Source organism: Ambystoma mexicanum, chromosome 2q, assembly GCF_040938575.1.
Source record: "Ambystoma mexicanum isolate Mex_15411 chromosome 2q, UKY_AmexF1_1, whole genome shotgun sequence".
NCBI lineage: Eukaryota > Metazoa > Chordata > Amphibia > Caudata > Ambystomatidae > Ambystoma > Ambystoma mexicanum.
The window spans coordinates 554,268,902-554,292,527 of NC_090924.1; the positions used below are offsets into that span (position 1 = coordinate 554,268,902).

At 49.9% G+C, this 23,626-nt stretch overlaps 1 protein-coding gene across 1 annotated transcript in view; it reads left to right on the forward strand.

The window, feature by feature from the left end:
* The window catches only part of MINDY4 (MINDY lysine 48 deubiquitinase 4), a 1,976,984-nt gene that overhangs the window by 747,169 nt on the left and 1,206,189 nt on the right, over positions 1 to 23,626 (forward strand). The window lies entirely within an intron of this gene.

A 23,626-nucleotide genomic window follows, 5' to 3' on the forward strand; every position in this document is an offset into this window, starting at 1 on the left:
ATGGAAGTCCTCATTGTTTGTAATGTTTGGTGTGTTGTTCAAAATAATAAAAATTAAAAAAAAATTAAAAAAGGACTGGAATATCCTCAACTAGTATGGTTTTCCAATGATGTTATTAAAAACGCTGTTTTTCACTGTTCGCAAATGACAAAATGTGATAGTGTATAGGAAGTGACGTATTGCACCAGCAAAGTAATTATAACCATAATATAACCTTTTAGACAACGTTAACGTATTACTAAATCATGTGGTTAGAAGGTTGTACTAACATGTCTGAAGCTCTTTGGTGTGAGTATTTGAAAATGAACAATTGTACAGCTTTACCTCCCCTCTGCCTCCTCTTCCCAGTCCTTACTTTAGTTCGGTTTGGTGGGTCGTCCCTCCCTGATTAGGTCCTCCCTTCCGGGGAGTCACCATAAAGGTGCCTGGAACCCACCTACATGCCTGTTTTTTGGCTTTCCTTAATAGCAAAACCATTCTTAGAGGACCAGTGGCCCAAGTTCCCTATTCTAGCAATACAAAAGCTCTCAGGCTTCAGCCTAGAGCACTGTTCCACCCAATTCAGTCACAGGAATTGGAGTGATCCTGCTTACTTCTTGCCAACTATTCGATATCTCCTTGTGGCTGGGTCGGGGTCCAGATGGCAGCCATGGTCCTGGCATGTCCTGCAGCTGGTGTCGCCCAGTGAAGTTATCTTTGTACCAAAAGAATGAGGTGACCGCCTCATGCAGCTACCAGGACAGTTTGAGTTTTGTGAGTGGATCTTACATTTCAGGTCCAACTATTCCCCATGTGTTTCAGTTATCTTAGTTTCAGTTATGTTAGCATATGCCACACTTAAAGTTGAGAACATTAGCCTGCGCCGTATCTAGACAGGATTGTGAATGCTAGCATGTGCCACACTTAAAGCTGAGAACATTAGCCTGCGCCGTATCTAGACAGGATTGTGAATGTTAGCAGGTGCCACACCTAGTCGGAATTATGAAGATTGCCAAGCACTACACTTAAAAGGAACTGAGAATGTTGGCATGTCCCGCACATTTTTTTTTTAAACTTCAATTTTTATTCAGGTTTACAAGACAGTGTTTAAACATTCCCCAAACCCCCTCCTCCCCCCTACCCCATCACCCCAACTTGTACCCACCCCCCTGACCCCATGTCCAAACCAAGTCTGTTGGTCTGGGAGACTTTTATCATACTCTCCCTCTCTTCGGGTGTGATGCAGCTGGTGCCCATGACTACGACAGGCTTGAAGCCGCCTTGCCCCGGTTACCGGGCCTCCCTGTCTTTTTTTTGCACAGCTCTCAGTCTGGTTTGCCCCGTTGGGACCGAGCTCCCCACCCTGGATTCAATGGACCTCCCATCCCCAGGATTGTTGTACTCCGTACCAGTTCGTGAGGAATGAGCCAATGTCATTGTTCACCATGGCAGTCAGTTTGTCCATCACAAACATGTTCTTTACTTTTTTCATCCAATCTTCCTTAGAAGGGGGCTCCAGGCTTTCCCATTTTTGTGCGAGGGCTACTCTACCCGCCCGCAGCATTGTCTCCCACATCCTTGGATATCGGTATACTTCCCTTTCCTCCAGGGGGAGGCCCAGTAGCATCGTCAGGGGATTCAGAGGTAAGTGTTCCTCTATCACTTCCGCCATCCAGTCCCTCACTGACCCCCAGTACACTTGAGCCTTTGGACAGTGCCACCACATATGGCTCCTGGAGCCTGCTTCACCACATGCCCTCGGGCACAACGGGGACACCGCCAGGAACATCGTGGATAATTTCACGGGATCCCTATGCCACCCATGCAGTACCTTAAAGTTGTGTTCCATATCGGCGGTAAATAGATTCCCATGGAAGGCAATTTTGAATATTCTAGACCAGAGGTCCTCTGAAATCTCCTCTCCCGCCAGGTCATTCCAGAACTTGCGAAAGTTTCTCCTTCCCTGGAGGTCGTATGTATTGAGGATTTTATACATGCAAGATACCACCCCCTTCCTCGAGGTCGCTGTATCTATGAGCTTCTCAAAAGGGGTTAGCTGTCTACTCAGATTGGGACCCCATGACTGATCACATAGAATGCCCTTTAGGTGGAGGTACTCAAAGATGGTCAGGGATCCCTGGCCGAGAGCGTCCCTTAGTTCCTCATAAGGCAGGAATTCACCCTCCCTGAACATCTGCCCTGCCCACTCCAATCCCTTATCCAACCAGGTTTGGGAGGACCTAAACCCCTTATTACCCAGGTTGAGGGGGTGGCCCCAGAGGGAGGTCATCGGGGACGGCCATGTAGTGAGGTACGCTGTCTGAGGCCCTTCCTTCCAAATGTCCCAGAGAACTCCCAAGGTCGGGTAGGTTTTCAAATGACTCAGGATTGTTCTTTGTGAAACCCACACAAGGTCGCGGACCTTCAGGGGGTGAGTGTCCATATCCTCCAGGTATGACCAGTATGTCCCCATTCCTTCCTTCATGTGTTCCAATGGCAGTCGCAGCTGGGCGGCGCAGAAGTACAAATGGAAATCCGGCAACCCAAACCCTCCCTCCTCTCTTGGCAACGTCAGTGTGGTCTTCCTGGTTTCGAGGTTTTCCCCTGCCATATAAAGTCCTGGATAGCGTTCCAGAGAGCCCTGAAAGCCTGCTCTGGGACGTTGGTCGGAAGGGCCGTAAAAAGATATAGGAGCCGTGGCAGTACGTTCATTTTGACCGCCGTCATCCTGCCATATAAGTAGAGGATCATCCCGCCCCACTGTTACGCTCACCTGACTCCCACGGAGGCGCTGGCCTGGTTCGCGCTGCTGTGACCTCTTCTAAGGTGATGCGCAGGGTTTGGAAGACGGACTGGACCGGGCCCCCAAATCTGGCTTGTCTGGCTCGCAGAAGTATCCTTCTGTAGGCGAAAATAGGGGATTAACTGTCTGCGGGATAATGCAATCAGCCTCCCACTTTCCCCTCTCACCCTCCTTGAAACCCTTCTGTGATTTCTCGTAGCGCCTCACCTTAGGGTCTGGAAGGACGAGCTCTCCATCCTGCTTCTGATGCAGGGGCGCGTTGTTATCCAGTTACTTCACTGGATTTTCAGATTGGTGAGAACCAAACTTGCTTGGCTACCAGGTAAGTTTTTTGATAAGAGGTTCCCCTTGTGTCCATGCATTAATGTACTAATGCTAGTGTCTTTTTCCCCATAGGGGCTGGGGTACGGAATGCCGGGGAACAGGCACCGACCCGAGATGAGAGGTGAAATCCTTGTAGAAATTAGGTAAGTCTTTAATGAGCGTTTTTTGGTAATGTCTTTTCATTCGCTCATTAACGCTGATGTCTCTTTTTCCCCTTAGGGGCCGGGGTCCGGAAATGCCAGGATGCGGCGCGGACCCGAAATGAAGAGGGAATGAATCAACAGGTAAGTCTTAACATGAAGATTTAGCTTTCCTTATTCCCTTCTCTCTCTCACCTTTTGTTCTGGTGTCTTTCTCCCTAGACGCTGGGGTGTGACTGCGAATCCGTATGATCGCTGCTGAACATGCGCCCTGTGAAGGTGAGTGGAATGCGGCGCTGCAGCGATCGACGCGATGAGCTTTTAAATTAAAGTCTTCCTTTTCAGGATTGTCGGCGAGATGTCTCCGGGATGCGGATTTAGCAGGTAAGGAGTTTTCCTTCTTCTGTTCTCTTCTTCTCTTCCTTTGCAGGTGATCCAGGATTCTGGCAGGCGTGGCAGAAGTCAGGATGCAGGAGCAGACACGGTGAGCGTCCAGCTGCTAGATGCAGAACAACGCGAAGCACGTGTGGCTGTTCGGGTGGGGTTTAAATAGCCTTGGAAGAAGTTCCAGGTATGTATCCTTCCCCGACCACGCCCGGATGGTAAATTAGTCCCACAGGTAAAGTAGTTCCTTTCAGACCTCAAGGAGGCCGGGATCCTGCAGCATGGTCTGCATCAGGTAAGTGCACCCAAGCATTCCCATAATGAAGGCGCCAGGACTGATGTCTTTTATGAGCGTGGCGCCATAGGCGCCAGGACACTGTCCAAAGGGCCCCTATATGGGGTTGCTGGGTCCTTCCTTGGGGACTGGATGTCCGCTTTCGGGGACGCCGGGCTTGAACCGGCTCCCCGGGAGCGGGCATCATGACAGCACTCCCCCCCCCCCTCCCAAGGCCCCTCCCAAGGTTGTTCCCTCCGGGGGTTTTGGTTTGTCTGGGAAGAGTCGGTGGAATTTCCTGACTAATCGAGGTGCATGCACATGGTCGCTGGGTTCCCACGACCTCTCCTGAGGTCCGTACCCCTTCCAATCAATTAGGTAGAACAGTTTTGACCTAAACATTTTTGAGTCTAAAATGTTCTTCACTTCGAATTCGGGCTCCCCATCTATTAGAATAGGTTCTGGAGGTTTGAGTAGTCGGGTTCCGGGTACCACTGGTTTCAGATGTGACACATGAAAAACAGGGTGAATTCGCATACTAGCTGGTAAATCAAGTTTAACAGCCACTGGGTTAATTATTGCCGTAATAGAATAAGGTCCCAGATATTTTGGGTTAAAAGTTCGAGGCCCTTTGAGTGGTAAATGTCTGGTAGCTAACCACACTTGATCCCCAATCTGATACGGAGGTGCTTCACTCCGATGTAGATCAGCATTCTCCATGTATTTTCTTTTGGCTTGTTGTAAATGCGTAGTTGCCTCTTTGAAGGCTTGGGTAATTGTAGAATGCAGATGTTCTACTGCAGGCATTCCGAGGTTCTGAGGTGAGTCAAGGTTTGAGGTTCGAGGGTGATGCCCAAACAAAGTATAAAAAGGACTGTGGCCTGTTCCAGAGTGTACCGAATTATTATATGCGTATTTAGCTATCCAAAGAATGTATTTCCAGTTGCTTTCAGATTGCTGTAACATACACCGTAAGTACTGTTCAAGGGTCTGATTTGTCCTCTCGGTCTGACCATCGGTCTGAGGGTGGTGACTGGTCGATAATCTTACGTCGATCTGCGCTATTTGACAACATTTGCGCCAGAAGTGGGAAATGAATTGGCTTCCCCGGTCAGAGATTAGTATAGATGGGAATCCATGTAGCCGAACAATATTTTCGAGGAATTCTTTGGCTAGGACAGAAGCTGAAGGTAAACCTTTCAAAGGAATAAAGTGGGCCATTTTGGAAAACAAATCCACAATTACCAGAATAGTATTGTACCCCGAACAAGGAGGCAGGTCCGTAATAAAATCCATTGATAGGGTGTGCCAGGGTGCTGGTGGTATGTCTAGAGGTTGAAGGAGACCGGCTGGTCTTTTCTTTTGACTTTTATTTTGGGCGCAAACACCACAGGACATCACAAAAGATTTAACATCTTTTCGCCAAGAGGGCCACCAAAATAGTCGTTTCACCTTTTCCTCTGCAGGGTGTCCCTCTATTAATGTATCATGATAACCGGAAATAACTAGTTCGTGTAATTCCTTATGTGGCAGGAATAAGCGTCCTTGAAAATAAGGTAAAGCATTATCTATGGTAAAGTCTGATCCCTTTTGTATCCATTCCTGTAAGGTTGTAGGGTTCAGGAGTTGTTTCACTCTGGCTTGAATGTCTTCAAGCGTCTGTAACAAAGTCATGCCTAGAATCCTCTGTTCGGGAATTATTGGTACTGGTTCTGAGTTTGTATCAGATTCTCCCATTCCAATTCGGAATAAGGTGTCTGCTTTGCCATTCTTGCAGCCAGGTCGATAGGTAATCACGAAATCAAATTCAGCGAAAAACAAAGCCCATCGGAGCTGCCGTGATGACTGAGCCTTGGCGGTTTTCAAATACTGTAAATTCCAGTGATCACTGTGATGGTATGTCGAGCGCCAAGCAGATAATGCCGCCAGGCTTTAAAAGCGGACTTAATTGCTAACAGTTCTTTGTCCGTGATTGCATAATTAATCTCGGGTGCTGAGAATTTTCTGGACCAAAATACTACGGGATGCAGTTGGTTGGTTTCGGGATCTCTTTGGGACAGGACAGCTCCCATGGCTAGGCTGGATGCGTCAGTCTCGACAACATAAGGGAGATCTGGACGCGGGTGTTTCAATATAGGTGCGGAGGTAAACTTAGCTTTTAAATCCTGAATGGCCTGCTCGGCTTCTTCAGACCATTCAAAACGTTTATTTTTCCTCAAGAGTGCAGTAATGGGTTGTACCACGCGTGAAAATTCCGGGATAAACCTGCGATAGAAATTGGCAAAGCCGAGCATGCTTTGAACCCCTTTTACAGAGCTAGGTGATGGCCATTTGAGGATGGCATCCACTTTTCTTGAGTCCATTCAGACTCCTTTGGGTGTCAGGATGAAACCTAGAAACTCGACTTCTGTGGTATGGAAAACACATTTCTCCAATTTAGCAAATAGTTTGTGTTGGCGCAGTTTTTCAAGTACTGCCCTGACGTGTTTTCTGTGATCAGATTAAGTATTGGAAGGCAGCCAGCGCGTTACACAATCCGAAAGGCATCACCTGGTACTTGAATAATCCGTATTTAGTACGGAAGGCAGTTTTCCATTCATCACCTTGTTTAACTCGTACCAGAGGATAAGCCCCCCCGCAGATCTAACTTGGTGTATATGCAAGCGTCCTACACCTGGTCAAGGAGTTCAGGGATCAGAGGCAGAGGATAACGTTTTTTAACCGTTATCTGGTTCAATGCGCGGTAATCGATACAAGTTCTAAGGTCGCCTTCTTTTTTGGGCACGAAGAACAAAGCAGAGGATGCCGGGGACTTTGACGGGCGAATAAAACCATTAGCTAGGTATTGATCCAAATATTGTCTCAAATGCAGATTCTCAGGTTCGGTAAGGGCATAAATCCTGCTACAAGGGTGTTGTGCACCGGGCACCAGATCGATTTGGCAATCGTATGATCTGTGAGGAGGTAACGTGTTGGCCTGTTCCTTTTGGAAGACGTCCTGAAAGTCTTGGTATTCCGGAGGTAGTTGCATGGAGGCAGAGGTTACAGATGCTAGATTAATCTTCAGGTTTTCTGGGTAGCAGGTTTGTGTACAATCCGGGAAGGTTATTCTCTTAGCTCGCCAATCAATTCGAGGATTATGTGTCTCTAACCAAGGGATTCCAAGAATAACCTGAAACTGTGGAGCCTTGATTACATCAAACACAACACCCTCCCGATGGCCGTCGGGACCAATAAGAGTCACCTCAGTAGTGGAATGTGTTACCAGTCCAGAGGCAATTTCAGTTCCATCGACTGTGGTGATGACATCTTTGCTGGTTTTAGGACGGAGAGGGAGGTTAATCCTAGAGACCAATTCATGATCCACATAGTTTCCAATAGCCCCACTATCGATGTATGCCTTTATTGCATGCAACCACCTAGGCTGTTCTGGATCTACGAGAACCATTGGCTTAATGAAATGCAAGGTCTGAGAGTTAGTTTTCAAGCTCGGCAAGCGGACCCCTACACTTGTCGGGTGGAGTCGTTTCCCGAAACAGAGTCTTCATGGTTTTTATCAGCGGCTCCTACCGCCTTTCGTGGCGGTTTTGCCTGGCAATCTCGTAGAAAGTGTCCAGAATTCCCACAATAAAGACATAATTTTAACTGCCGCCTCCTTTCACGTTCCTTTTGAGTTAAGGGTCCTTTAACCCCTCCAATTTGCATAGGCTCAGAGACATCAACTCCCTTGGGATTAGCATGGGTCTTGACCAACACCCGGGTCTCAAACCTGGACCGATCTGCTTTTCTGTTTTGAAGTCTGTGATCCAATTGGACCACTAAGTCTATATACTCTGTGCATTCTTGGGGCGGATTTACAACTTGGGCCAAGACATCTTTAAGTTCTCTGCGAAGGCCTCGATAAAACAACGTAACTCTTTTATCTTCTGGCCATCCCGTTTCCACAATTAGTCTATTAAAGGTTGCAATATAGGATAGGAGGTCCTGATTGCCCTGTCGTAGGGATAGAAGTTCGTCATCCAGAGCCTGCCCCTGAGAGTGTCGAGCAAATAACCTTTCCATGCTTGCTTGAAACCTTTGAAAATCACGGAGAATCGGGTCATCTTGAGTAACCAGTGGAACTGACCAATCGGCAGCGCAGCCGCTGAGATATGACAATACAAAGGCTACCTTGGTCTGATCATTAGGGAAGGCCCCTGGTCTGCAGAGGAAGTGCAAACAACACTGATTCATGAATACGGCGAATCGTTTGGGGTCCCCAGCAAAGCGTTCGGGTGGGGCCAGCGGCATGTTTCCAGGTAGATTAATCTGCACAGGGTTACTGGAAACCACAGGAGCAGGGTTCCCTCCGGAACCAGGTAGAGGAGTTTGCCCAGCTTGACCTTGCAAAAGCTGTCTGGCCAGGTCATCAGTTCTTTCCTTTGATATTATTAATTCCCTCCTGAGGGCATTAGTCTCTTGACGAGCGGCATGTACTTCGGCCTGTAATTCCCCCAGTAATTGGGCCAACTGATCAGTCTCAGAACTTTCCATAGCGCCTGGGTGGGAATTTGTAGGAAGGGTTCGCGTTCTGTAACGCTCACCTGACTCCCACGGAGGCGCTGGCCTGGTTCGCGCTGCTGTGACCTCTTCTAAGGTGATGCGCAGGGTTCGGAAGACGGACTGGACCGGACCCCCAAATCTGGCTTGTCTGGCTCGCAGAAGTATCCTTCTGTAGGCGAAAATAGGGGATTAACTGTCTGCGGGATAATGCAATCGGCCTCCCACTTTCCCCTCTCACCCTCCTTGAAACCCTTCTGTGATTTTTCGTAGCGTCTCACCTTAGGGTCTGGAAGGACGAGCTCTCCATCCTGCTTCTGATGAAGGGGCGCGTTGGTATCCAGTTACTTCACTGGATTTTCGGATTGGTGAGAACCAAACTTGCTTGGCTTCCAGGTAAGTTTTTTGATAAGAGGTTCCCCTTGTGTCCATGCATTAATGTACTAATGCTAGTGTATTTTTCCCCATAGGGGCCGGGGTACGGAATGCCGGGGAACAGGCACCGACCCGAGATGAGAGGTGAAATCCTTGTAGAAATCAGGTAAGTCTTTAATGAGCGTTTTTTGGTAATGTCTTTTCATTCGCTCATTAACGCTGATGTCTCTTTTTCCCCTTAGGGGCCGGGGTCCGGAAATGCCAGGATGCGGCGCGGACCCGAAATGAAGAGGGAATGAATCAACAGGTAAGTCTTAACATGGAGCTTTAGCTTTCCTTATTCCCTTCTCTCTCTCACCTTTTGTTCTGGTGTCTTTCTCCCTAGACGCTGGGGCGTGACTGCGAATCCGTATGATCGCTGCTGAACATGGAGGCGCCCAGTGAAGGTGAGTGGAATGCGGCGCTGCAGCGATCGACGCGATGAGCTTTTAAATTAAAGTCTTCCTTTTCAGGATTGTCGGCGAGATGTCTCCGGGATGCGGATTTAGCAGGTAAGGACTTTTCCTTCTTCTGTTCTCTTCTTCTCTTCCTTTGCAGGTGATCCAGGATGCTGGCAGGCGTGGCAGAAGTCAGGATGCAGGAGCAGACACGGTGTGCGTCCAGCTGCTAGATGCAGAACAACGCGAAGCACGTATGGCTGTTCGGGTGGGGTTTAAATAGCCTTGGAAGAAGTTCCAGGTATGTATCCTTCCCCGACCACGCCCGGATGGTAAATTAGTCCCACAGGTAAAGTAGTTCCTTTCAGACCTCAAGGAGGCCGGGATCCTGCAGCATGGTCTTCATCAGGTAAGTGCACCCAAGCATTCCCATAATGAGCCTGGCGCCATAGGCGCCAGGACACTGTCCAAAGGGCCCCTATATGGGGTTGCTGGGTCCTTCCTTGGGGACTGGATGTCCGCTTTTGGGGACGCCGGGCTTGAACCGGCTCCCCGGGAGCGGACATCATGACACCCACCTCCTCAGATCTGATGTGATCCCTGTTATTGTGGGGTCGTAGTTCGCAGTGGCCAGTTTAGTTAGGTCCCGTGTGAGGAGAACCCCCAGGTATCGTATTTCGGCCTTCCCCATTTCGATCCCGTGAAGCCTGTCTAAGGGGTCTAGCACTGGGTCCCTGAGTCTCATAGGGAGCAGGACCGATTTCGAAGCGTTGATTTTCAGGCCCGAGAAGCGTCCGAACTCCGGTCACCAGGTTCAACAGAGGGGGGAGTGAGGAGCTAGGGTCCACCAGATAAACCAGGATGTCATCTGCAAATAGGGAGAGTTTAAATTCCACCTCCCACCTGCTAATCCCCTTAATTCCTGGGTTCCTGATCGCTGTGGCCAGAGCTTCTATCGTGATGTCGTATATCAGGGGGCAGAGGGGACACCCCTGTCTTGTCCCTCGAGAGAGGGCTAAGGCATCGGTCAACTCCCCATTCACTTGGACCCTTGCCGTGGGAGCTCTGTAAAGGGCCATTATCCAGCTCATGATGTGGGTCCCGAAACCCATCCTCCTCAGGAGGAGATCCATGTACCGCCATTCGACCCTGTCGAACGCTTTCTCCGAATCGAAGGAGAGGACACTTGCGTTGAGCTCCGACCGTTGTGCGAAGTGGAATAGATCTATGGTTTTACGTATGTTATCCGAACCCTGCCTCCCCCTGATGAAGCCCACCTGATCCCCATGGACTAACTTTGGCAATATACCCTCTATCTGCCTCCCCACCACCTTGGCCAGAATCTTAATGTCAATGTTTAGCAGTGATATGGGGCGGTAAAATGCACACTATGCAAGGTCCCTCCCCTCCTTGGGTAACACCACGATGATAGCCCCCAATCATGGAATCCGGGAGAGTTTCCCCCTCTAGCACGGAATTGATAACTTTCACTAGGTAGGGGATTAAAGAGGATCGGAATCTTTTGTAATAATAAACGGAAAACCCGTCATCCCCGGGGGTGGTTCCCACTTTTATCCCGCTTATCGCCTTGTCCACCTCTTCCTCGGTCACTGGCCCTTCCAGACCCTCGGACATCTCCCTAGACAAAGCAGGGAGTTGGATTGAGTTCAAGAAATCTTCTATCGGAGTAGTTCCCCCATGGTATTCGGATAAGTACAGGGTCTCATAATATCGGCAAAAGGCTTCTCCAATATGGGAAGACTCGCAACCCAGAGTTCCCTGAGCGTCCCTCACTTCCCTCAACATTTTGCTCCTCTGGACCTCCCTCAGCTTCCAGGCCAGGATCCTGTCCGCTTTGTCCCCTTTCTCATAGTACATTTGCTTGACCATCTGAAGACTTCTCTCCGTTTTGTGGAGGAGTAAGTCCTTCAGATGGAGCCTGTAATCCTCCAGGGCGGCCACACGGTCGCGTTCCGGATCTCGGTCCGGGGAGCCCCCCGGCTGGAGTCGGGCGATTTTTTTTCCCCGCAGGGTCTTCTCCTGCGCCTTTCTCATCCTCTTTGCCGATGCACCCTTTTGGATAAGAAGACCCCGTAAAGTCGCCTTAAAGGCGTCCCAGAGCGTGTGTGTGCGCACTTCCCCATTATCGTTTAATTCAAAAAATTCTGTTATGGCGTCTGCAATCTCTTGGGCCTGGACCTCGTCCTTTAGTAGGGCATCGTTGCATTTCCAACGGCCTCTGCGTTCTTTACGCCATCCCCCTGATATTGTGACCCCCACCATGTCATGGTCCGACCAGGGTACGGGATCGACCCTGTAGCCTGCAACATACGGCCGAAGGGTTGCGTCCACCAAGATATAGTCTATCCTTGAAAACGAGGCATGGATGGCCGAGTAGTATGAAAAAGAGGGGATTCCTGTTCTGGGGGACGGGATTGAGTCTACCAGGCCCAGCTCTTCGTTCACCCTCCGGAAGGTGCGCGCCGTGGACTCATCCGCGGGTCTGGGGTTCTGGGGGCCCACCCGCTTCCTATCCAAAGATGGGTCCAGCACCATATTGAAATCTCCCCCTACTACCAACATGCCCCGTACAAATAGCTTGAGCTTCTCCTTTACTCCCTCCCAGAATTGGGCCTGGCCATCATTCGGACCGTACACCACAGCTAGGGTCAGGGGGGATCCTTGTAAGGTTCCCCTCACCATTAAGAAACGGCCCTCAGGGTCCTGCAGGGTGGCTTCGCTAGTGAGGCGGACATCCCTGGCAGCCAGGATGGCCACCCCTCTTTTCTTCCCCTTGTGGGATGCATGGAAAACCTCCCCTATGCCCCCCCCTCTCATTTTGGGTTCCTTCCCCCGCACCCAGTGTGTCTCTTGCAAAAACAACAGGTCCAGCTTTGCCCTCCTGAATTCTCGGCAAACCAGGGACCTCTTGGTGGGGGTGTTCAAGCCCTGCACATTCAGGGTGCCCACTCCCAGGGCCGGTTGGCAGTCAGCCATAATCTAAGTTGTCAGATCTGTTGGGCACCTGCCTAGCATCACTATTCCCTTTTCGCTCCCATAGTCTCATTGTTAGGACATTATTTGAACCTTTCCCCAACTCATCCCCGAACCCCTTCCCCAACCAGAAACCCCCAACTAACTTTGTCACCCCCTCCCCGGCGTCCAGCCAGTTAGTTCCGCCATATCTGGCATTAGGCTGGACTACCAGACTGCCCTTCCCGACCGGGCACTCACATCCAAGCTCTTTGTTATGAGCCCCCCCCCTCTGTTTCTTCCCCACCGTCGCCCCCATCTTACTTGTTGTCCTGGGGGAATCTTTGTTCATCCAGACCATCATTGCGTCGGGTCCCGTCCCTCAAGCGGATGGGTCGCCCCGATCCTCAGTCCTCGGAGTTATTGTGCACCCCCTCCCTCCCGGACGGTGGGGTGTTTAGCTTCCTGTATATTCTTGAGCCGGTTTTCCTCCTCCTGGACCCAGGACGGTCTGAGGTCCCCTCCTCGATCGCTGCCGGGCCCATCGGGCCTCTTCTGGGAGTAGACTCTGTCACGTAATCCTGAATGGCCTCTTTTATATCCTCTTCTGTGATTAACAACGTCCGTTGGACCATGTATTCGAAAGACAGGGAGAATGGCTACCCCCATCTGTAGCGCACCCCTTTATCCTTCAACAGTTGCATGAGGGGGTGGCACATTCTCCGCTTCGCCAAGGTGTAGGCGGAAAGGTCTTGAAATATTGAGATCTCTGCATTGTTGTAGGAAATCACCCCCGCTTTCCTTACCGCCTCCAGGACCTTTGCCTTGTCCGTATAGTAGTGAAATCGCGCGAGGATCGAGCGGGGGCCTCCTGCCCTACCGCCCGCTCTGTGCACACGATCAAATGTCAGCTCTGTGGTCATCTCTTCAGCGAATAGGAGGTTGATTATGTCTCGCACCACACAGGTTAAGTCTCTCTCCGTTTCCCCCTCTGCCTCGGGAACCCAAAAAAATCTAAGATAGTTCCTCCTTTCCCTATTTTCGTAGTCGTCCATTTGCCTGGGTCTTTCCTCGTCCCTCTTTTCCAGGGCCGCCAGCCGCATCTCCATTTGCACCTCCTGCGTAGCTGAGGACGACTGATAGGTCTCCACTTGCAAGAGCCTGTCCTCCACCTTGTCCACTCTGTTGTCCATTTTTTCCAGTTTCTGCGCAATGTCTGATCGTATATCCCGGATCTCCTGGAGTATGGATGCGAATCCCCTCTCCATAGCTGCTGTGGAGTGCGTCGGGGCTTCCAAATGGGCCATGCTCCCGTGGTTTGTGGGGTTCTCGTTTTTGTCACCAGCCCCCTCGTAGCGAAAGGTTTGCAGGGTCTCCCGCCAGTTCATACTGGCATTTCGCGTTCCTGCTTCGCTGTCCCCCACCGGCTCTGGGTTGAGGGGATTGCCTCCCGGGGCCTAGTGGATGGGTCTGCAGGCGGGCACACGCCCTGCGGCCTAACGCAGGGGACTCCACCTACCAGAAGTGAGCGCCAGATAATTCTGTTGGCGTGGCGGCGCCACTCCTCAGTTTCTCGGGTGGAGCGGTCATGGGGTGGAAGCCCTCCGGGTCCTCGACCTCTATCGCCGTCGTCTGTCTCTTCCTCGGGCACGGGCTCGTGGGCCTTTCACAGGAGGGGGCCACCCTCTCTCCCCAGGCATCGCCTCGTCTCCGGCCCCAGGCTCGTCCCGCCGCCACCATCTCTCTTCACCCGGGGGGAGGAGGGGTTGTGGAACACGCGGTGCTTCTGTTCGTCCGCGTCCTCTTCCTGCTTCGGGACCGATGTCCCAGGTCTCCGTGTCTTCCCACGGTGACGGGCGGAGGGTTCTCTGCGTGGGCCCAGCACTCCGATGGGAGTCCCCCGCCTTGCCGGGTAACACCCACGCTGCGGGTCCGCAGTCGAAGGGATCACCCCTCCAGGCCCTCCCTTTGCTCCGTCACCTTGGGCCGTGTAGTCCGTTCTCCGGCTTCCCGATGCCCCCAGAGTCCGCTCTTTCTATGAAAAGGGGCGCGGGGGAGTCCAGCAGCCGATCCAGCACTGTGTTGCCGCCGGGGGGGTCCGGGAGGGGCTCAATCCCTTTCAAGGGCCCGAGTACGGCGGGAGAGCAACGCTCAGGCTGCCATCACCTTCGCGCCCCCTGGTGGCCTCCTGTGTGGTATCTTGATGGTATTGTTAGAGTTGGTGAGTGCCACACTCAGACTGAATTGTGTAGGGCAGCAAGTGCCACACTTAGATAGAATTGTGAATGCTTGCATGTTAAATGTCACATAACGCACTAACCAATATAAACTCTAACTCTCTGCATACTTAAAAAGAACTCGCACAACCATCTCTCGCACAGCCAGCTGCACGCACTTCACCACACTGCAACAACACATAAGCTGCACCAATAGCACACGCGGACTGACACCGATCCAATACTAGCACCAAAGCTCAGCACCTGGTGTCTACCGAGTTGAAGCTGCCAACAGTACACCACTCCTCCCACTATCCTACACCCTCTTCACCTTACTAACCCATCCCACCTTCTCATTTACAGATCCTCCACAGCGCCTGGGGACCAATTCCGTTGGTGACGGTGCACTATATAAGTACCGTTAACATAACATAACATCTCAATCATCAGTTCCAGATGTTGTGGTTTTCCCTGCCACAATGTTCCGGGATTACGAAGTTCTTCCTTTGAGATTGACTAACAAGGGTAATAGATTCATTGGATGCAGGGGAATCAGCCTCTGACCAATACGTCATAGTTTGTAGGCACCTTTACAGGGTCAGGCATCATTTTAGGGTCTTGTGCTTTTCTAATCCCCTTCAATGCCCTGCTCATTATGTTCCCTAAAGTCCTTTTCTGCTGCAGGTTGTTCACCTTGTCTAGGTTTCTTTGTTTTATACAGCAGAGGATCTTGTGTTAAGTCAGTCTCAGGAGATGTACAAGAGGTCATGTTTTACAACATGGGTGTTATAGCACCAAACAGAATAAGGCCTCTGCTGTCCATACCTCTAATGTAGTTCTTTGCCCTATGTAAGGAAAATAATTACGGGTGCCTGACAGGATTTCTTAAAACTAAAATCCAGCTCTCTGTCCACAACCTAGCATAAACCCAACCAGAAATGTTTAGAAGGGATTTTATCTCAACCTTCTAAATGGTGACTGCTTTCTGATCCCCACCCAAATGTCACTCAGGCTTTTCTCTGGCCATGTGCCTCAGTACACAGTTCAGAGTGTCTCTTTAAGCTTCCACTTTTCACAGTGGTGCTTAATCCTGGCCCCCACCCAAATGTGTCTATACCTTCTCCCAGGCCGCCTGCCTGGTCGTATTCTTCAGGTTTGTCCTGTGTCTCTGTATCCATTCTTTCTGCCTTGCGTAACAGGCTCTGTTCATTTTGGTCAACCTGTTATTTCCCAGTCCTGAGCTATGTTATCTTACACCCCATTTTGGGGGTACTCTTCTTTCTCCCTGCTTGGGAGGATTGTTTTCTGCATCTTTCCTTGGGGTCCTGCTTCTCACACCCTGCCTCAGTGTTCAACCTCTCACACTCTGTCTTGAGGTCTTCTGTTTCTTAGCCTGCCTTAGAGTTTCTTCTCTCTCTCTCCCCTTGCCTTGAATTCTCTTGCCTTTCACCCTGTCTTGGGGTACCTTGCGGCTTGCCCCTTCTTGGGCTATCAGATTTCTCATCTCTTCTTGGATTATCTTGGATTTCGCCCTGTCCTGGGCTATCGGCCTCCTCCCTGTTCACGGATCTCAACACGTGCCTTGTTCTCTGTGGCGGATTTCAGGGGGATAGGCAGTCATCTGGCCTACTGTGGATCCATGACTCTGGTTTCTCACGGTCCCTCTCATTGGGTCGCTTGCATCGTTTCCTCCCATCGATGCACAACAGGACTTCAGCAACGGCTCCGTTAGGAGCCGGTCAACCTCTTCTGGGCTGGTTGTGTCTCTTCTCCATTCGGCAGGCTGTCGCTCCTCTGGATCCCGGCCTTGGTGAAGGCAGCAATGCTCTGTTGGCTTTTTCGCTCGTCCGCTTTCCATGCTGTCTTCGTGGTGCTGCTTACTGGCTCTGCCTCAAAGGGTGTTGTTCCCTCCTCTGTGTCACTACGCAGACCTGCGTCTCTTTCTATCTTGTTCCCCTTTTTTGTCAGTTTCATGGGATCCTTATGTTTCTCCCTGCAGCGAGATGGGGCAACCCGTTGGCTCTGCGCTTCATGCAAGGAAGGTAACAGTTAAGGGTGAGAAACAACACCAGCCATTTTTAAAGGGCCTTGTACATTATTCCACTGGTCAATGCCCACTTAGCCAACAAATAAATGCGATTATGTATGTGAGAGAGGATGAGTGAAAATCCTACTTGGGATTCCTTGTCCTCTAATGTCATGCACTTGTCCCAGGTAAACTAATAAAACCTCCTCCCCATGAACCAGCCAGATGTTAAAACATGAACACCCTGGCCAACTAATGAAGCAAAAGGGTGGAGGAAAGCCTAGGTGCCGCCAGGAAGCCGTCAGCTGCGAAAGGAACAGCGTGTGGTTAGTGTTTGGAGCGAACAGAGGATTACAGAAAATACAATGTACACAATAGTAGGCAGACCTGTAAGGTTGATGTGATGGAGGAGACTTGGCTCAGGCTATCAGGAGAGAGCATGAAACCAGGTTCCCAGCGGGGGAAGGGGATCTCGGGCGGCACGAGGATGCAGAAGGGAAGGAAGGGGACAAATCCAGGTCAAAACCAAATCCAAATGGCTATCCAAAGAAGGTCCAGAGTGCGCTAGTACAGGTTTCAGTTCCAGGAAGATTCAATCAGTATGTTCAAAACACCAAATCCAGGAGAGAAATTCATAAATCCAAATACAGGCGATAATGGAAATCCCAAAACAAGGCAAAAGCAGCATCAGAACGGCTACGCACTGTAAAGTAGTTGAGGAGCAATGTGTTCTGTTCCCGGGCTGCTTTTAAACTGATGGGGACGATTCCCAAGAGTCACCTGACGTTTCCTGAACATCACGTGACTGCTGGACGAGCCACATGATGCTGGAAACGTCCAGGGACCGTGCGGCGGGGTAAGAGGTGATGTTTCAGCATGCAGGTAAGTCGCCACAGCAGGTGCTATGGCCGCTGAGCTTGTGGGAGGAGTCTCCAGTAATATGGCGCCTGCATTTGTGGAGGCAGAGAAGAGCGGGGCTGGCTGTCATGATCTCTGCTTCCAAAAGGTCAGGGTTTTCCCAACTCCCTTGGAAGCAGATCCATAACCCAGGTTCCGAGTGCCAACCAGTCCCAATTGGGACCTTTTGGACCCAGTCCTGGCGCCAGTGGCACCAGGCTCATAAATATGCCCAGTCCCAGCGCTGGAAGCGCCGGGCTCATAATGCTTGGGTGGACTTACCTTCAGCAGACCATGCTGCTTACTTGCCTGCCAGTTGAGCCTCTGATCCTCTTCTGTTTGGAACTACTTTTCCTGTTGGGTGGGGCTGGAGCCACTCCCTAGATTCAGAACACTGGAACTCTTCTGGAAGGCAGGAACTCTTTTCTTACCAGGAACTCTTTTCTTACTTAGGCGTGGCTGTGGAAGGAGACACCTAAGCACTACAGGAGGCTATTTAAACCACACCCGGTGGATGAATCTTGCTTTGCGTTATTCTGCAACCTCTGCAGCAGAACGCTCATCGTGTCTTCTGCATCTGGTCCTGGGCCTAAGGAAAAAGGCTTACCATCCTGAATCCAGTCTTCAGCAACACCTATAAAGACAAGAAAGAACAGGTTAGCATTCCGGCATCTGAAAGGCAAAGGCTTACCATCCTGAATCCAGTCTTCAGCAACACCTATAAAGACAAGAAAGAACAGGTTAGCATTCCGGCATCTGAAAGGCAAAGGCTTACCTACTCTTCGGCGCTGCATCCCGCATCTGAAAGACAAAACAAGGTGCGTTTAAAAACATTGGGGAACTTTAATACTCACGTGCCATGACTCCTTTCCACATCTAATCCAGTGGGTATTCCGGCACCCTGCAGCCGCTCCGAACTCGTGCCTGCAAAATAAAAAGACAGTTAGAGCGCATAGTGAAGCAGGCAACAAGCGCTTACTTACGTGCTTCCAGGCGCTTCTATTCATCACACGGGCTCCATCTTCAACTCACTTCAGCCCGTCATCCGCCATCGCCGGAACCCTGCAAAACAAGAGACATCATTACTAAAGACTTTAAAGACATTTGAATGACTCGAAACTTACCGTTCGTGCAGTAAACGACGGACAGCAGTCCTCTGAAGTCAAGAGGCCTGCGCTACCTATCCAGTGAAGAAACTGGTTACAGCACCCTGCCCCGAGGCAGATGGAGAGCTCGGCATTCACTTACCTAAGGTGAGAGCGTTAACCTTTGGGGGTCTACAGGAGAGGAGAAGAGGAAAGAGATAGGGACACCCCAATAACCCCCGTTCATTAACCCCATATTTTCTATCTGCAGACATCTTACTCTACACGTCAGGCATACAGTGCACAGAGGTCCAGCCCAAAGAGCCAACCGGGTGCTACACATCACCTTTGAAGATACGGTAGTTGCCCAGTCAAGACCGGCGCCTCTGCGAGAATCAGGTGAGCGTTACACTGGCCTACAGCATGCTGAGGATGAGATGGCAACAAAGAACCTGAACAGGTAAGTGACGAGGGTCCCCAAAGTAGGTGCCACCCTCTTGGGGAGAAGAGATGAATTCCCTGGATTCGTCACACTATGCAGAGTTTCTGTGCTGCGGTAAAAAAGTGCTTTTTGGCATCTCCTCTCCCGGGCCCTTATGTCATTTCTTGAACCCGGTGTACCAAACCATCGCCTAGTACCTAGATGCTCCAAAGGTTCATCTGGAAGGTCATAGGGAATGGAGCAAGTAAGAGAGTGGAGGCAAAGGATATTGGATCGTAGACTTGTATGGAAGTGTCAGTCTTTTCCTAGGGCAGTCAGGGGGGAGGAAGGAAAGAATGCTTTGGTCTGGGTTTCTGACGGCCTTCCTGCCCCAGTTTTGTATTTTTACTCACTTCGGAAATAAAGAACAAGAAGAATGGCTCCTTCTGTGAAGTAGTGATGAGATGCACACACAGTGTCCTAGCCAGGCAAAAAGGTTCAGGTTGAGGAAAACCTATTGGAGAGCAACCTTGTGGCAGCAGAGTGAAGGGTGTGCTGCAGACAGTGTTTAGATTGTCTTAGTTAGGGCTGATACATTTGGATATTGTGAGGGGTCAGGAATGAAACTCGGACACAAGTTAGCCATGTTTTTGGTTAAACACTTTTATTGCAAATAAAAGGGTTGGGAAAAGGCCTCTCTGATCCTGCTCTAAGAGGAATTTCCCTACCTAAACCAAAACTATGGAATTGTCTGTGTCAGGATGTCAAAATCAATAGTATCCTGTCCAAAGTTCCATTCTGACCCTCACACTAAAACTAAACTCTAAGGTGAAGCGGGAAATGTCTTTAAACTTGGGAGGTTTAGACAAGTGTTCACAAAAGAAGAATAAATGGCTCCAACACAAAGGTTCTTCCAGGATAGGGATCCTTGTTCCAGAGGGTGGTTCCCTTCACCTGGAATCCTCTTGGCTCTCCGAAGTTTCACATACAACAGTTCTTTGTGCCTTTCTACACTCGCATCAATTGACAAACAAACTTGTTTGACTTTGCAATTCTATTTCCAGAACATTTGGTATGCTTTTCTGTCAGGCTTTTATTTCTCCTCTCCTGATTCCCATATCTCTTTTCTAGTCCTGATATTCCCTGTCAGGATGACTTTATATAATACGGTTATTGTTGCCTGGTATACACTGCTGCTAGGGCTTCTTGCTTTCACGCACTTGTGTTTGCCTGGTATATGCTCCTGCCAGGGCTTCTCGTTTTCACACACTATTATTGCCTGATATCCTTTCCTGGCCGGACTTTTTGTATTCACACAATTGTAATTGCCTTGTATACCTTCTTGCCAGGGCTTCTTGTTTTCACTCAGAGCTTCTGCCCTTGCCCAAAGTTGCATTTATTCTTGTTTTGTTAATCTGTCCCCTGGATATACTATCCAATTTGGGTTCTCCCCATATTTGCATAACATATATATTTTTGCTTGAAAGGGGTTTGTTTGTTTAATCCCCCTTTTTACATCAAGTTCATTCGTTCTCTCTTTCTTGGTTATTTGTGCGTTAGCCACTTTCACTCTGCATTACCGCAAAAACGGGCCGGGGTCCCCACTGCCTCGGGGTGGGCTCACTGGCTCTTGTTGGCATCTTTTGTTTCGGCTGTGGTCAAGTGAGAACGCCTCTCTGTCGGCATCCTTCTTGCGACAACCTCCTGTTGATTCCTTCATCTCTCGCGGCTTCCACTCCATGCGCCTGTTTCTCCCCGAGCGCCGGTAAGTAAAGCGTTGCTCGGTCGCCTCCTTCTCCGTTTTGAGCAACCTAGCTCCACCACAATGGTGACTGCCTTTCGGTTTCTTCACCTTCACAAAGAGACGCAGCTCTCGCCAGCCAGCAGCAGACTTCGATTCTCTGTTTCAGTTGCCTTTTAAAGTTCCTTGACACAGGTGTTTACGAGCAACCACTAGAACGCTCCCTTGACTTGTAGCTTCTCTCGCTCTGTACTGTTCGATTCCTTTTCTTTGTCCCAGTGTTTTGGTCATTCTGAGAGATGAAGTTCATTTTTGAAAATTGTTTTGAAAAACTTAAATAACCATTTCTAGAAGTCTTAAATGGTGAATGAGTTCTGGATGGCTGATGAGTGGAATTGAAGAGGATGATTTCTCTATTCTTCATGAGGGAAGGACTGGATGTATCCCAATAAGTCATGAGGGTGTTGAATATGGAAGGGTTATTTTCAACCGAAAATGAGGGTTACCATGTCTCCCCTGATGAAGCCATGACATCTCCCCGGAGGCTGGCCTGCCCCCCATGTGTTCCTCCCTCATATAGCCGCCACTAGGGTCAGGATCCGGTAGCGGCTGCCGTACCCTGGCCACATGGTTGGAGGTCACTGGCGGGGAATCAGTGATGACTCCATCGGAATAATCAGAATACCCACATATAGCAACACAGAAAGGGCAACATATGTATTAATGTTGCAGTTGGAGAATATAGATAAGGCAGCATTATAGGCTCAGTGTTAAGTTGTATTATTAGTCTGTATTGATGTGTGATACGGGGGAAGAGCAATCATAGCTGGAAGATGGAGTCAGTAAGATAGTGTAGTAAAAGCGATGGGAGTAACACCATTTTGGAAGTTAAGGCCATGGGCGTGATGGGAATGGAATGCTAGTTCGTAAAAGAGCAGGAAGGAATGCTCCCTTTGAAGGATAAATTAATGAGAATATGAAACAAGTATTTCTGTTGGCAATGAGCCAGGCATAGATTTAGAACACTACTGCCCTCACGCAGGAGGAGATACCCCAAATGAATTACACCTAGACACACAACTTAAGCAAACAAATAGTCTAAATTCAGACTCGAGCGGTGCCCTGGTCATGCCTTGCCATTTGAGTTTGGCAGGCGATAAGGGGTCGGGGGGAGGTGCCTGGAACGTCTTGTGATTCGGGACAGGAGCAGCAGAGGTGATGCCAATACATTTAGTACAAGGTTGGGGGTGCAGCTTGTGTGCGCCATGGCATCTGGGTTAATGAGGAAGCCTGTTGTCTCATCAAAAGCAGGCTTGACCTAGCCAAGGTACTTTAATCGCTTCTGGAACAGGAGAAGGCACATCATGTGATGGTCCCGAATTTACTAACCTATTGATAAGAACCCACCAATTATATACCTGGGTTTGGTAGTGACTATTTAGGGGACCCCGTATCTAGGAGACTGGGTAGTGCAGATGTGGCCAATCGGTCAAGGGATTATATGTGGGGCGGTGGGATTAGCATGATATATAGGTGGAAGCCAATGAGGGTGGTGGGATTATTATGTTTTACTCATTATTATGCATAGTATTGTTAATTTGCATTTTTCCCTTATTGTCATGAGCACTGCTCCCGAGAAGCCAAGTCAAGCCCAGCATCCCCGGAAGCAGGCTCACGACCCTCGTCCCCTGCTCCAGCAAACCCCTATTGGGGCCCTTTGGACCATGTCCTGGCGCCTCTGGCGCCAGGCTCATAAGGAACCTCAGTCCCAGCGCCAGGGGCGCCGGGCTCATAATTCTTGCAAAGGTGCTTGGGTGGACCTACCTGTAGCAGACCATGCTGCATACTCACCTTTGCAAATGCTGGCAGGATGAAGTCCCCAGCCTTCTGCTGGGAGGAACTATTCCCTGAACTGGGACTACTTTCTTACCTGGGTGGGGCTGGTGCCACTCCTTAGCTCTGGAACACAGGAACTCTTTTACCTGGGCGAGGCTGAGGAAGAAGACACCCAATCACTCCAACACTATTTAAACCACACCCGATTGGGAAAACGTGCTTTGCGTTATTCTGCATCTGCAGCAGGACGCTCACCGAGTCAGCTCCAGCATTCCAGTGACATCTCCAGCTTCAGCTCAGCAACCTGTGGAAGAAAGACACGAGAACTATACTTACCATCCAGGAATCCAGACACCGGCAGAACCTGCAAGCAAAAGAAACATAAGGTTAGCAAGTTGCAACACGTTTTCAGCCGCGCTCGCTTACCTGATCTATCTGTGCTTTCACAGATTCTTCGCGGCCTTCTCTTCAGCAGCCTAACGGCACCTGTAAAGACAAAGAACATTGTTAAGTAGGAATCGGGTGAAGGCGGCCGCATTTACTTTTCTTATCTGCTTTTGTGCGCGTATTACGATCTCTTCAACCGCAGCAGCCCGGCACCTGAAAACAAGAAAAGACATTATTTAAGTGCCGTTAAAGACTGCAAGAAAGCCTAACACTTACGTGTTTCCCCACGTGCATCCGCGACTGGGAAAACGCCCGCAAGGTCCCGACACCTGCAAATAAGAAAAGAACATTGTTAGAGGTGCTATAATAAGGTCACAGATCATTACGGCAACGGACGAACAACGCCCGCAATATCTCAAGACCTGAAAACAGAAAACAAGGAACATTATTGAGGTGTCATTGAAATTCCCATACCTACGTACAACCGCACGTGTCACGCTCTCAGTGACCACGCCCTCAGCATCCAGGCACCTGAAAAAGACAATGCAAAGACTTCATTAAAGGTGCCCATCTCTTCAAGACTATAAACTCTTTATACCTACTGGCATCCGCTCGTGCAGTAACGGCGGCATCGCCTTTTGGCATCTCAGCACCTGTGCCACTTCTAAGGCCACAAAAGACTTTGAGGACCTCCAGTGACGTAACTGGAACCCACGCACCCCTGCATAAGTCGCAGGATGGAGAGCTCACCAGGACATTGGACTTTCGGAGAGTTGCCGATTAGTGAGG